This window comes from Apium graveolens, chromosome 9, assembly GCF_009905375.1.
Source record: "Apium graveolens cultivar Ventura chromosome 9, ASM990537v1, whole genome shotgun sequence".
NCBI lineage: Eukaryota > Viridiplantae > Streptophyta > Magnoliopsida > Apiales > Apiaceae > Apium > Apium graveolens.
In genome coordinates this window covers 32,615,161-32,629,437 of record NC_133655.1, presented here as the reverse complement: position 1 = coordinate 32,629,437, position 14,277 = coordinate 32,615,161, and the positions used below count along the sequence as shown (strand labels likewise).

General features: G+C 37.7%; 1 long non-coding RNA gene across 3 annotated transcripts; it reads right to left on the bottom strand.

Annotated features, from left to right (window-relative positions):
* Positions 1-2,551: 2,551 nt before the first annotated feature.
* Positions 2,552-6,499, bottom strand: LOC141684023 (uncharacterized). 3 transcript variants are annotated; one of them, XR_012560533.1, is made up of 5 exons: positions 6,074-6,499; positions 5,046-5,194; positions 4,862-4,937; positions 3,889-3,986; positions 2,552-3,810 (listed from the first exon to the last, which is right to left on the bottom strand). It is a non-coding gene; the product is annotated as an uncharacterized LOC141684023 (long non-coding RNA). The 3 variants fall into 3 exon arrangements; XR_012560532.1 differs by having other exon boundaries at positions 2,552-2,778; positions 3,686-3,810; positions 4,862-5,194; positions 6,074-6,497; XR_012560531.1 differs by having other exon boundaries at positions 4,862-5,194; positions 6,074-6,496.
* Positions 6,500-14,277: the final 7,778 nt, after the last annotated feature.

The window sequence follows — 14,277 nt, the reverse complement described above, 5'->3', positions numbered from 1 at the left end:
TCAGATATGCTGAGAAATGTTTGTTGAAGAATTATCTCAGAACAACTCCTGATATCAGAGAGATCAGAAAATGATGAAGCCAAGTCAAAGATCTACAACTACTTAAATTCTGATGTGTATACAGACTAAAGTTGTTATCAGAAGTTGAATTGGTAAAAGCTTTAAGGACTGTAAGTTGTAGTTATCTTGTCTGTTTCTCATGCATTTGTACTTAATGTTTTTGACATCATCAAATATCTGTTAAACTTGTATATTTTGCTAATTTACAAGTTGGGGGAGATTGTTAGATATATTTGATAATGTCATGGCTAATATGTTTTATGTTTAGATTTCAGATCTTATTTGAACAGAACAAATCAGTACTTAACTGATCAGTACTTATACTGGACGTCAGAACTTAAGGGATATCAGTACTTATGTTATCAGGAGATAAGCATCAGGAGATAGATATCAGAACTTAAGTGCTGAAGGACGATCAGATAAGGACAGTAGCTGATTAAAGTTAAGAAGATCAAGATAAACATAAGAAGAGATATGCATGAAGAAGGAATTCCGTAAAGAATGGAATACTTGGAAGGAAAGATATCTGATTGATATATATTAGGAAGCAGAATTATATTCCATATCAATTAGCGATTATCTTGTAACTGTGTAATATATAAACACAGACATAGGGTTTACACTAGAAGTGTTATCATTATCGAGAATATTATTTACTGTAACCCTAGCAGCTCTCGTGATATTTTGTTCATCACTGAGAGATAACAGTTCCAGATTGTAACAGAGTTTATTGTTTCAATAAAGTTTGTTTTCTGTTACATAAGTTCTTGAAGTTTGATTTGATTGTAATAAACACTGTATTCACCCCCTCTACAGTGAAAGTGTGACCTAACAGTCCCCTTGAGGCCAATCTACAAGGATTTATATCCCCACTATGACTTATCTTAATAGTTGTTTTCCTCCTTTATTTATTAATTACGAAATTAATAAATAATCAGGGCTTTTGGGCCTTCTTTGTTCCATCAGGCCTGATCTGGTCCATCAGGCCTGATCTGGTCCATCAGGCCTGATCAATGTGTTGACCTTCTTGGTCTGAATGTCATACATCTTCTTATTGGGCCTAGCAGCCCTACACCTTGCAATATTTAATTATACAATCAGGATTTATTTATCCCTATCAATAACCCTTACTAAAGTGCTATACAAGTAAATGTTTCTCAAAATAGAATAGAACTTACATTGCACTTCCATAAACATTTTTTCAGAAAAAATAATAACACTTACATTTGTAGCCCGGAATAAAAAATTTAAACATTACAAAAATGCGACTGAATTTTTTTAGGTTGGATTTTCTATTTGCAAGTTTTCAATCAATTTAGTGATGAAATATGAATGGTTTTGTATTCTTAAGAATAGAGATTTTGTAGCTAGTTTATATCCATTCAATGCTTGATACGTTAATATGTTGGTTCGACTACTTATCGTAAGGAACCCGCAGCCTCTACCCTTCGGTTGCGCACTGGTAAACCCCACGGGCTCACGCAATAGCCAAGATAAACTGTATTTAAGCGGCATGCTCTGTCTCAGGAGACATAATCAGTAATTCTCCTCCAGTGAGATTCGAACATGTGACCAAGAAGATAATTATCCCCTCTTTAACCAACTGAGCCAACCCTTGCGGGCTGGTTCGACTAGAATTTAAAAAAACAATTCTGAAACTTAATATTATATACTTCAATTTGCATCATCAAAAAAGTGCCCAACAAATTTCTATTTCAATCGATCTATTTGGTTTTTACTACAAAAAAAATGGTTAAATACGAACTAGTCATATTTAACTAAATACAACTGCATGCCGTTGAATTTAACTAAATACGACTGATTTTGGTGTTGATCGTACATATGGGAGTGGTACTTAGTAAGTAGTCGATTGTATTTACTCTAAATACGACAAGCTAAAATCTCCCAGTTAAATACGACCACTAAGTTTAACCAGTTAAATACGATCGAAACCGGTTGAACCTAAATTTTCGTTTGAAATTTTAAACCCTCCCTAAATAATTTAATGTCATATTAAATGTTTGATCATATTTTCTTGAAAAATAATAAATAATTTGTAATTGTATTTTGAAACTAATAATTTGTAATTGTTATTTTTCGTTCATTGTAAAGGTATATTATTGAGTTTTGACTATTAAGGATTGAGCTGAGAAATTGTAATATCCTGTAATTTTTAAAATATAATATTAATAATAAAATAATAAAAAAAATATTAAAATTAGACAAGAACTATGATTTAAAATTGAATTCAAAATATGGGCTTAAAGTTTGGATCATATTTTTATACAGATAACTCGGTGGTTAAGAAATAAACTGATGTCTAGTTACTTTAATAAAAATGTCTTTCTCGGTGTAGAAAATGGACTTTTTACATCGGTTTTTTCATAAAGTTTGTGATGTAAATAAGCATTTTTGACATTATTTTTAGTTATATAAACTAATGTTAAATATTTAGCTGATCTAATCATATAAAACCAAAAAATGCCAAAAAAAAATAAACCAATGTTATCATATTTAGATAACCCAAACATTAATATCATTAACAAACCAATCCAGAGGATTTTAGTTTACAATACGAAAATTAAAAAAAACATGTTTTTCAAAACTGCTACATTGTTATGCCTATTAGAGCTAGTGTACTCGGATATGGAACAGGGACATCAATCCAACAAATTTCCATGGACCATCAGCACCATCTTTTGATTTCTCAGGCACTAACTACAATATTTTCAAAACAACAATATTATGAGAGATTAGTTTATCCATTTGAAGAGATACAGCTAATAAAATTAGATTAAAAAGCAGAGAGTGTAAAGAAAAAATTCAGAATAGAAAGATGCAAACCAGGCTTGCAAAACCTAGTGATCTTAAACCACGCTCCGCAAACTAATCAATCGACCATGTTTCTAGTCAAGCCTCTACAATTTATACAAGTTTGTCCAAAAATAATACAAGCTCCAGCAAGTTGTTTATCACTAAATCACATTGTTTTCAAAAGAAGTACAATACTCATTTACCAACAGGATATAGAACAAGTTAATCCAATCATGCATAGATGCATTCTAAAATTACAACCATGTATGCTCTTTCCACCAGTTCCCCGAAGTAAAATAGTCAAAAGCGAGGATTACATGACATCCATTGCAGGTAACATATATTTATAGAAATCATTAAGTAATGTAAATATAAATATCACATCAACTATCAAGACTGGTTAGGTAAATAACTAATGGAAAGATCGGTCTGAAGTTTCCCAAAAACGTATTTATATAATAGGCTTATACTGGCTTATGTCTGGCCACCTCTACTAACAGGTAATGAACAAACGATATTGATATTTGTAGTAAAGATTTTATTGTTAATATGTACAGAGTAAAACCTTAGAATTATTAGAATGAGCTAAATTTGACGGAACTGCAGCATTTTGTTTTTAGGTGAAATTCATGTAGAATAATGAAATAAAGACATTAGAGATACATTTTCGAAAAAATTATTTACCATGATCCGCCTAAGAAGGTGAAGTTTATGTAGGTAATTTTGGGAATTATAAAATAAAGCACTTTCCTAAAATTCTAGTAATCGTGGAGTGCTTCTTTTGGGAAGTAAATTTAAGATAACTACTTACAAGTATAAGTATCATAAAAGGTCTCAATTTACTTCCCATTTTCACTAATCTTTCTGTTTAACGGAAGAGTTTTAAATGTATGGGTGGTAGATGTGACTTGTTCAGGTTCTTCACCAGCTTTTGTCCTGAAATTAGGAAAATTTGTAGTTCATTAGGGAAGGCCGTGATCCTAATGACAATGAACAGGAAAGTGTTAAACGTACCTCATCCATCATGCCCTATAAGCTGTTTTAAGATTGGGCTATTTGGTAACATTGAGGTATAATCTAGCATGTGCTGACTTTCCATCAATGTTAGCATCCTACAAAGGCAATCAAACAAAATTTAGGAACACTGTACAACCAGTAATTTTGTTGGCTCGCATTTTCTTTGATAAAATGGGAACATATATATTATTTACCATATCATGGTTCATGTTTTAGAAATACAAGAGGAAGAAAGTTAAAAATTGAATGAAGTTGTTCCGTAATCAGATGGAAAAAAATTATTACGATCAGTTTTTTTCCCACTCTCCCCCTCCCCAGCTCCATCCCCCGCTCCCTCCCCCCTCTCTTCGGGACTGACTCGTCTTATCCTGATATTTACATTTACAGTCTGTTCACAAAACTTGTTATGCCAAAACGTATCACATACTGCAACAAGTTTAAATATCAAACACCTATGAGCTTCAGCAAAACAGTCACTCAATGATAAAAGTAAGCATCCACATCTCTCTCTCTCTCTCTCTCACACACACACACACACACAAAATTAAAACAATTACCAACCTGTAATTACCGCAGTAAATCAGCACATACAGCAACAAATATACAGATCAACACGATTAATTACATACTAAATCACTATTCAATAGACCAATGGTACTGAAACATAAACCAATGTAAATCTGATGCAGGTATGTGATAAAACAAGGCGTGTGAGAACTACAAACAACATCATATGCCATAATAAGCAAATCAATTTGAACACAAATTAACATAATTGAGATCAATATAATTTTACCTTGGCTGGGAAATAACATGTTAACCCCCCCCCCCCCACAATTTTAGCTTATTAAACTTCCTACTTATCTATTTTAGCTTATTCAATTTATCTTGACAACAAATTAAGTTTGAAAAACAAAACTCAAACATAAGCCAGTATAAAATAGAGGATAGACAAAAAAAAGATAGTAACCTGAACAACTGAGTGTTGTGGCTGACCTTTTCCTTCTCTTGAAACTTAAATTCAACCCACTTGTCAGGATTGAGTGCTGAAAAAATAATAGCAGTTAATGAAGCTCCAACTCTAAAATTACAGAACCCCGAACAAACTTTGCTTATAACTTCTCAGGTCAAAGTAGATGAACACTAAAGCTTACAAATATGAACAGTTAGCAAGTGTATGGAGAAGATCAATCGAATCATGAGGATGTTCATAGAAAAATATGTGTGTATAAGAGAGGGAGGAAGGGGGGTAGAACTTATCGACTCTTTGTTGAGATCCTTCATTGATTTTGTCAAGATGAACCTGCAATCATAATCAGATATATTAAAGAAGATAAAGGTACCAAAAACTAGATTTAAATTAAATTCTATAAGGGATTCCAAGACTCATATCTATGACAAAGAGAAGTCATAGCCATATCCTCTTATACATATCACATACGCATTTGAATAGTCCAATACCTTTTTGGCTCATCTACTCCAACACAACTAAACAAAATTTGGGTGCACAGTTTCTTTGTCATATAAAAAAATACCAGAATGGGTATGTTCTGTGAAAATAAACACAAATACATTCAACACCATGAAAATCTTAAGATACATCCTTAAACAAATAGGTCAGATTCAGAAATCACCAACCACTTCCATCTCTCACCTTTATCTCCAATATCTGATCAGTGTAATAAACTAGTAAAACCATAAATTCTGCAAAGTCACTATAAACTCTACAAGAAAAAATAACAAACAAACACATAAAGTCGCAGTAAACCCTTAAAAAGATAAAGTATAATTTCAACCTCAACCCCTTAAAAAGCATAGGTAAAATAAATTTATGTATTTTACTATAACTATCCTTAAACATTCAAAAAAATACTAAAAGTGTTACAAAACTAGCTACTCAAGTACAATTCAAAGTTGAATCTTGAGAATCAGTTATGCATCTTTTTATAAAGAAATAATTATTCATTTTTGATATTACTAATCATAGAACAAAAAAAATCCTCTGAATTGTTGAAGCCTGGAAATACATATTTGAAACAATTAAACTCCACACGGAGAGATTGTAGGATGTACAAACAGAGCTAATTTGGTGAAGATTCACTTCATACTCACAACCACGTATAGAAATTACACGACAATTGGATATAGTGAACAGAGATGAGAAGCAAAATCTAAAAAGTACTTGCAAATTAGAGCTCAATTTGTTGACTCAATTATAGCTTGACTAGGGCTCGCCTCGTATTACAGAGACTTGATTACGGCTACCAGGTCTCCTCAAAGATCACGTCCGCTCTTAAAGAGATAATTGCCTCCACCTGCTGTGTTGGGATGTTTGCAACAACTCTTCCAGGATAAAACAACTCTGAGCTTGGTGTGTTACAGTAACAACAAACTCAACTTCGACAGGCACCTCAGTTTGCCGGAAAAAACCACCGACTGTGCTTGGGAGAGCAGAGAAAGCAGAGAGGAGAAGAAAAGAATGTAAGGTATATAGTGTCTTGTAATCAGCAACTTAGGCATCTAATTCTACCTAATTCTACAGGAGGTTAAGTATAACTGATCCACCCTATATTAACATTAGAATCAAAACTGCTCATTTAATAAATAAATTATAACATTTTGAATTTAAATAAAATGTAAGAGTTTGTATATTTTGAATATGTAATATCAGTTACATGTCCATATTCAATGAATCTGACTCAGCCCACTTACAAAGTGGTCCAACCCAATCTGAAACCGAACGTAGTCCAATTGACCCCAACAGGAATAATAACACATTCTGCATATAAATAAAATCCTTTCCCAAGTTGCCTCGTGTATGCGAGACGCCGAGACATTCGCCTAAATCGCCCTTCAACCCCACCTAACCCGACTCGGTCCGGTGCGTGGCGGGTCGTCGGCGGCGCGCGCATGTATCTGTGTGTGCGCGTGAAGCATGCAAGAACACCATACACCATCACACATCTTAGTAGTTGTACACTACCCATATGTGTAATACAATATAAAGCCAACACCCCTCCTTTATTTATTTCAATGTAGGATAAAATATTTAACGGTGATATGTTTTACGCTGATTAATCGGCAATATTTAAAATGATAATTTTCTAAAAGATAATGACATTAACGAGAATCATTAACATAAATTTGATTAATAGTAGTTATAAAGAAGGTGTAATATTGTCAAAACAGTATACATAATCAAATCTTTAATATATAGATATAATTTTGTTCAGATATGTATAATTATAAGTAATTTAACTATATTAATCATGTATTATACTTGTATTTTTTTAAATAATCTGAACCGCATGATCAAAATAAAATCAATGCTAATATGTATGGGTTTTTGGTTCTTTCACTAACGAGTATTCTCTTTTGAAATTTCTCCTATATATATACACACACATATATATATGGCAATATATATTTATATGGCAATATATATAGAGGTCCAATCAGGAGTCAACGTGGGTTGGGCGGGAGTGATAGCCAACCCACCGCAATGTTTCATTACGACAAGAGATAATGTTCCAATACAGGCCTGGACCACCGCAATGAAACATTGCGGCAGGTGGCCCATGCACAGGGAACATTGCGGCCTCCGCAATATTTCATTATTGGGCCGACCCACAGATTTTAATGCCCCAACTGCCCCTCTTTTTAGCATTTAATGCCCCTTTTAGCTTTAAATGCCACTCTTTTTATAATTAAATATAACTTACTATTATAAATAGCTAATATTAATATTTCACTTAATTTTTTTAATAATATGTAATAATTATCAATATTCAATATTAATATATAGCTTAATTACTTTATTCAAAAATAATATTAATATTATTTATTAAAAGTATAAAAATAATATTAATATTGATAGGGAATAAAATAAACCCTGATTGCGTAATTAATATCGCATTAATTGTATTAACATTGGGCTGACAGTTAAGCCCATTAGAAGAGGCCCAAGACCTTTGAATAAGGGTCCAAATATAGCCCAGGAATATAATTGGTATTAAAGTTAACTAAACCAGATAAGGTCCAACAATGAAGCCCAGTTAGAAAGGGCCCAAAACCCTGATTATTAATTAATTTCGTAATTAATTAATAAGGGAAAAATCAGTTATTAAGAAGAGTCCCAATAAGGACATAAATCCTAGTAGATTAGCCTCTAAGGGACCTAAAAGGATAAGAAATCAGTTTCCTACCACTTAGGACTCCAAAGTCCATTCTAATTCTGAGACTTGCCCACCAAGTCTCCTAACCAAAGTCCAATTCAAGAACTCCCAACATCTATATAAGGGGCCTCACCCCATTAATAAGAAGGACATTTTAGACTTAGTCCTTGGAGGACATGAAAGTCACTACGTCCTTGGTGAGCCCTCGCCGCCATAGCCCCGAGGGCAAGTATCACCAAGAACTACGTTTTTTGTCTTGATCCTTGGCAATCAGCAAGGTACGTAGGCATCCTGTTAAAGGCAGATTGAGTCACGAAACACAAGAGCAGTCAAATCGAGCCTCGAAGCTCACGTTCCTTAGTAATAAATACAGCAATCATATACCCTAGTTTTTGATCCATAACATTTGGCGTCGTCTGTGGGAAAGCACAACAATAACCATGGCGAATACACGGAGAACAGTTAGAACCCTTCAAGGAGGAATACCAACGGGGACAACCCAAGTGATTTTTTCAACTGTGGAGGTACCTCCTCATTCAACTTATGCAACCACGCAAGGAGAAGCCCAGATAGGGGCAACTGAACCTCAGCCACAAGGGACGATTCCCTCGACTACTCAAGGTACGAATCCCCAAGTTCAACAACTACATGCACCTGTGAATTCTCAACCCATTGGGTACGAATATTCAACTGTTGTGACTACTAACCCCCCTTATGGGATGCCCCTTTACTCAGAGGTTGGAGGAAGTGGACATGTTGGACGGAGTGATGCACGAGGGCGATCGCCCCCTACATACGAGGTTTGGCTCCTATCCTTGAGGACCAGGAATTTTCTGGTCCTTACACTGAGAGAGACTCCGAATCTTCGGATGATGAAGTAGCCCCAAGAAGGAGACGTGCTGGAAAAGAGCCCATGGCTGATGGTAGCCAACGTCCTAGGAGCACCCAAGGGACGAATCCCCAAGAAGTGCAGGAAAGGATAAGGGCTCATGAGGCTGAGATTCAAAGGCTGAAGCGTGATTTGGAAGCGCACCAGACCACCAGACCCCCACTACCTCCCAGGGGGAGAAATCCTCCTCCTATCATAGACCTGAATGGTCCAATACAGTGAAGGGTTGTTGTCCCAAGGGCTGATCCAAGTAATCTTCTTCCCCTTAGAGATCCTGATGATCCTACTCCGCCCTTCACAGAAGAAATAATGAATGCCCATATCTCAAGAAAGTTTAAGATGCCAACTATCAAATCTTATGATGTCACGGGAGATCCCACTAATCATGTCAGGACATTCTCTAATGCACTGTTGTTGCAGCCCGTGAATGACGCTATTAAGTGTCAGGCCTTTCCTCAAACCCTGTCGGGTATGGCTCAAAGATGGTATAGTCATTTGCCCCCAAACTCTATTGGGTCCTTCATAGAATTAAGTCAGGCTTTTATTAAGCAATTCATCAGTGGGAGAGTGTATGAGAAAAGTTCGGCATCCCTCATGAACATTGTGCAGGGGGAGAAGGAATCCTTAAGAGACTACCTGAATCGTTTCATGAAGGAAGCTTTAAAAGTCCCAGACCTTGATGACAAGGTAGCCATGATAGCACTGCAACAGGGAACTAGGGATGAGTTTTTCAAGATGTCCTTGGCCAAACGCCCCCCCTGAAAGCATATTGCAGCTCCAGGATAGGGCAGGGAAGTATATCAAGATGGAAGAGAGTATGAGGAAGACAGTTGTGAGCAACGAGCCCGTAGGAGGCAAGAAGCAGAACACTGATCTGGAATATATTGCTAAGGACAAGTATCCTAGAACTGAGGAAAATCCAGACTCAACTCCCAAGAGAGGAGGACCTGGACAAAAATTTACTGAGTATGCTAAGTTGAATGCTCCAAGGAGCCAAATTTTAATGGAAATCGAGATAGATCGAGATATTCGCTGGCCTAGCCCTTGAAGGCCGACCCTGCCAAGTTAGATAAGAGCAAGTATTGTAGATTTCACAAGGATGTTGCTCATGACACCGATGAGTGTAGGAAACTGAAAGATGAAATTGAGTTCGTTATTAGAAAAGAGAGGTTGAACAAGTACACTGGAGATGGAGGGGATATGAATAACAATGGAAGAAAGAACTTTGAAGATCGTAGGATGGACCAAGACGATCAGGGGCGGAATCCCCAGCCTAGGGGACCGGTGATAAATACAATCTTCGGAGGACCACGACCCTGAGGGCCTGTGTTAAACACAATTTTTGGTGGACCAACTGCTGCTGGGTTATCCAAGAACTCCAGGAAAACATATACTAGAGAGGTTATGCATATTATTGGAGAAGCCCCGAAGAGGGCCCGGACAGGAGTAATAATGACTTTTGATGATTCTGATCTAGAGGGTGTGAAATTTCCTCATGACGACCCGCTGGTCATAACACCAATAGTAGGAAACAGCCCGGTGAAGAGGGTCCTCGTAGATAATGGTGCTTCAGTGGATATTTTGCTCCATGACCCCTTTTAAGGATGGGTTATAATGATTCACAATTAACCCCGACCGATATGCCGATATATGGATTTGCTGGAGTAGAGTGCCCTGTGGAAGGGAGAATTAAGTTGCCAACAACCATAGGTCAGGAACCAAGGAAAGCAACACAAATGTTGGACTTTGTGGTAGTGAAGGCTAGTTCGACTTACAACGCTATCATGGGAAGAACATGGATACATGCCTTCAAGGCAGTCCCTTCTTCCTACCATTCAGTTATGAAGTTTCCCATCCAGGATGGGATTGGAGAAGAGAGAGGAGATCAAAAAATGGCTAGAGGAGATCAAAAAATGGCTAGAAGTGATCAAAAAATGGCTAGAATTTGCTATGTGGCCTCACTGAGGGCAGATGGAGTTAGGGGGTAGGTTCTGCCTATTGAAGATCTGGATATTCGAGAGAATGATGAGAAAAGAGGGAAGCCAGCAGAAGACTTGGTTTTGATTCCTTTAGCTCCCGAGGATCCCGAGAAGGTGACTTTCGTTGGAGCCACACTAGAGGAGCCCCTTAGAGGGAAGTTGATGAAATTTTTACAAGAAAATAGTGATATGTTTGCTTGGACAACATCTGATATGCCAGGCATAGACCCGGAACTGATTACTCACAAGCTGAATGTGGATCCAAATCGGAAGACAGTGAAGCAAAAGAAAAAAGGTTTTGCTCCAGAGAGGCAGGAAGCTATAAAACAGGAAGTAGAGAAGCTCTTAGAGGTTGGTTTCATCGAGGAGATACAATTTCCCGAATGGTTAGCAAACCCTGTAATGGTGAAGAAGGCCAATGGAAAATGGAGGATGTGTGTGGACATCCCAAAGGTATCATTCATCACTGACTTTGTTGTTTATTGTTATCTTGTTAGGGCATTTGGTCTCAAGAATGCAGGAGTCACCTATCAAAGGTTGGTAAATAAAATTTTTAAGGATCTTATTGGCAAGACCATGGAAGTTTATGTTGGTGACATGTTAGTCAAGAGTCTAGTGAAGGCTGGCTATATAACCCATTTGAGGGAAGCTTTTGAGGTCCTGAGATATCATAAGATAATGTTAAATCCTACGAAGTGTGCTTTCGGAGTAGGGTCTGGAAAGTTTTTGGGATTGATGGTCTCCAAGAGAGGAATCAAGGCCAATCCCGATAAAATAAAGGCAATCATGGACATGGAGCCACCAAAAACTATCAAAGATATTCAAAAGCTCATTGGAAGGGTTGCTGCGTTGGGACGATTCATCTCCAAGTCTGGAGACAAGTCTTTGTCGTTCTTCAAGTCCTTAAAGAAGGTTAAGGATTTTGTATGGAGTGAGGAAAGCCAGAAGGCATTCGAGGAATTAAAGAAATATATGGCCTAGGCCCCGTTGTTGGCCAAGCCAGCTTTGAATGAAGTCTTGTACTTGTACTTGGCCGTTTCAGAGAGTGCCTTGAGCGCTGTATTGGTTAAGGAGGAACTAAAAATCCGGAAACCCGTATACTATGTCAGCAAAATTCTGCATGGAGCAGAGTTGAATTATTCAACTATTGAGAAGTTTGCTTTAGCCTTGGTAATGGCTTCAAGAAAGTTGTGTCCTTACTTCCAGGTTCATAAGATTGAGGTGCTAACAAACCAACCCCTGAGAAGTATCATTCACAGTCCCATGGCTAGTGGGAGGTTGATCAAATGGGCAATGGAGCTGGGAGAATTTGACATCAAGTATAAGCCACGAACGGCAATAAAAGCCCAGGTGTTGGCTGACTTCGTGGTGGAATGTACCATACTCAACCAAGAAGTCGGGGGGCAGGAAGATAATATACCTCAAGACAAGGAGGTTGATAAGGGGGATAAAGAAAAGGATGATAAGGAGAAGGAATATTGGGTCCTCTATTTTGAATTTTGATGGAGCATCAAAAACAAATTCAAGTGGAGCAGGTTTGGTTTTACAAAGCCCTGACGGGTTCTTAATTGAGTATGCAATGAAGTTAGATCTCCAGGCCACAAACAACGAGGCAGAATATGAAGCTCTGATAGCTGGCCTCGGCCTAGCAGGGACAATGAGAGTCAAGAACTGGAAGGTCTGTGGAGACTCAAAGTTGTTCATATCCCAAGTGAAGAGAGAGTTTGAGGCAAGGGATGATACGATGGCTAAGTATGTCCGCCTAGTAAGGGCTGTGATGACTCAATTCGATGAATGCCATGTTGAGCACATTTCAAGGGAGGAAAATGATAAGGCAGATGCATTATCAAAGTTTGCTTCATCTGAGATAGAGGAAAGTTCAGGAAGTGCATACTTCCGCGTTCTGAATACATGGAGCATTGATGGTAAGCTTGTAGCTCCTATAGGTCTAGGGACGTTATGGATAGATCCCATTAAGACCCATATTCAAACCGATTGGTTGCCAAATAATGCTACTGAAGCACGAAAGTTGGATGTTCGAGCACTAAGATACTCCTTGATAGATGGGATTTTGTATAAAAGATCTTATGTAGTTCCTTACTTAAGATGTCTCAGGCCCGATGAGGCACGCTTGGCTCCTGAAGAAGTGCATGAAGGTATATGCAGGCAACACTTGGGGGGCAGAGCACTAGCTCACACGATAACCCGTTTAGGCTTCTATTGGCCAGAAATAATGGCTGATGCCAAAGAGTATGTGAAGAAGTGTGACCGCTGTCAGAAGCATGCACCTGTCGTTAGACAACCCCCCGAGATGCTGACCTCCATCAACTCACCCATCCCCTTTGCTAAGTGGGGAATGGATATACTTGGGCCTTTCCCCATGGCCATGGCACAAAGGAAGTTCCTGATTGTAGTCATTGATCATTTTACTAAGTGGATTGAAGCCAAGCCTTTGGCCAAAATCACAACCGAACAGGTTGCGCAATTCTTGTGGAAAAATATCATGTGACGATATGGAATCCCACGCATCCTTGTCACGGATAATGGGAAACAATTTGATAATACAGAGCATCAACGAAGAGCCTCCCTCTATTTTAATAAAAGGGTTAAAAAAAGGTTCTTTTACCAAAGAGGCTTGATCTTAAGAAAGATTGAGGCTTCAGGAGTTGAAGAGAAAGAAATGCTAATCCCTAACTGGGAAAGACCGTATAAGGTCAAGAAAACATGAGGACGAGGATCCTACAAGTCGAAAACCCTGAACAGTGACAAACTGCCTCATACCTGGCGCGTTTTGAAGCTGAAGGTTTAATATGTTCAGGACATGAAAGACATGTTCCTGGTACTTAGTAGTAAATGGAGGAATAAGGTCGACCAGTGTATGAGCATCCAATGAATAAAATTCCCGAAGGACCAAAGTACCGAAAATAAAAGATGAATATGAAATCAAACTACAAATGCAGGAGATCCTGAAGGATCAGAAATCAAGTCATGATGAACAATTAGGTTACATACTGAAGATGTTCAAGTCTATGAAGGACCGCAAATAGATAAAAGCCACACACGGCAAACAAAGCCATGCAAGGCCTAAACAATGAAGGACAATCTATGGTCCAAAATCAGATGATTGGCCAATAATGGAAACCTCAGAAACAACCCAAAGGCTAGGAAAGCCCCGCAAATTTACCATATCCGGGTAAGAGCTATGAACAGAGCCAATGGACATATTAACGCATCATCATGGGTGTCCATCATCTTAAATAAGTCTTCCGACCGTCGATAAATGCTAAGAGAGCTCTAGAATCCCAGTCCTGAAACTTTCTCTCAAGTTTTTTCATCAATGCCT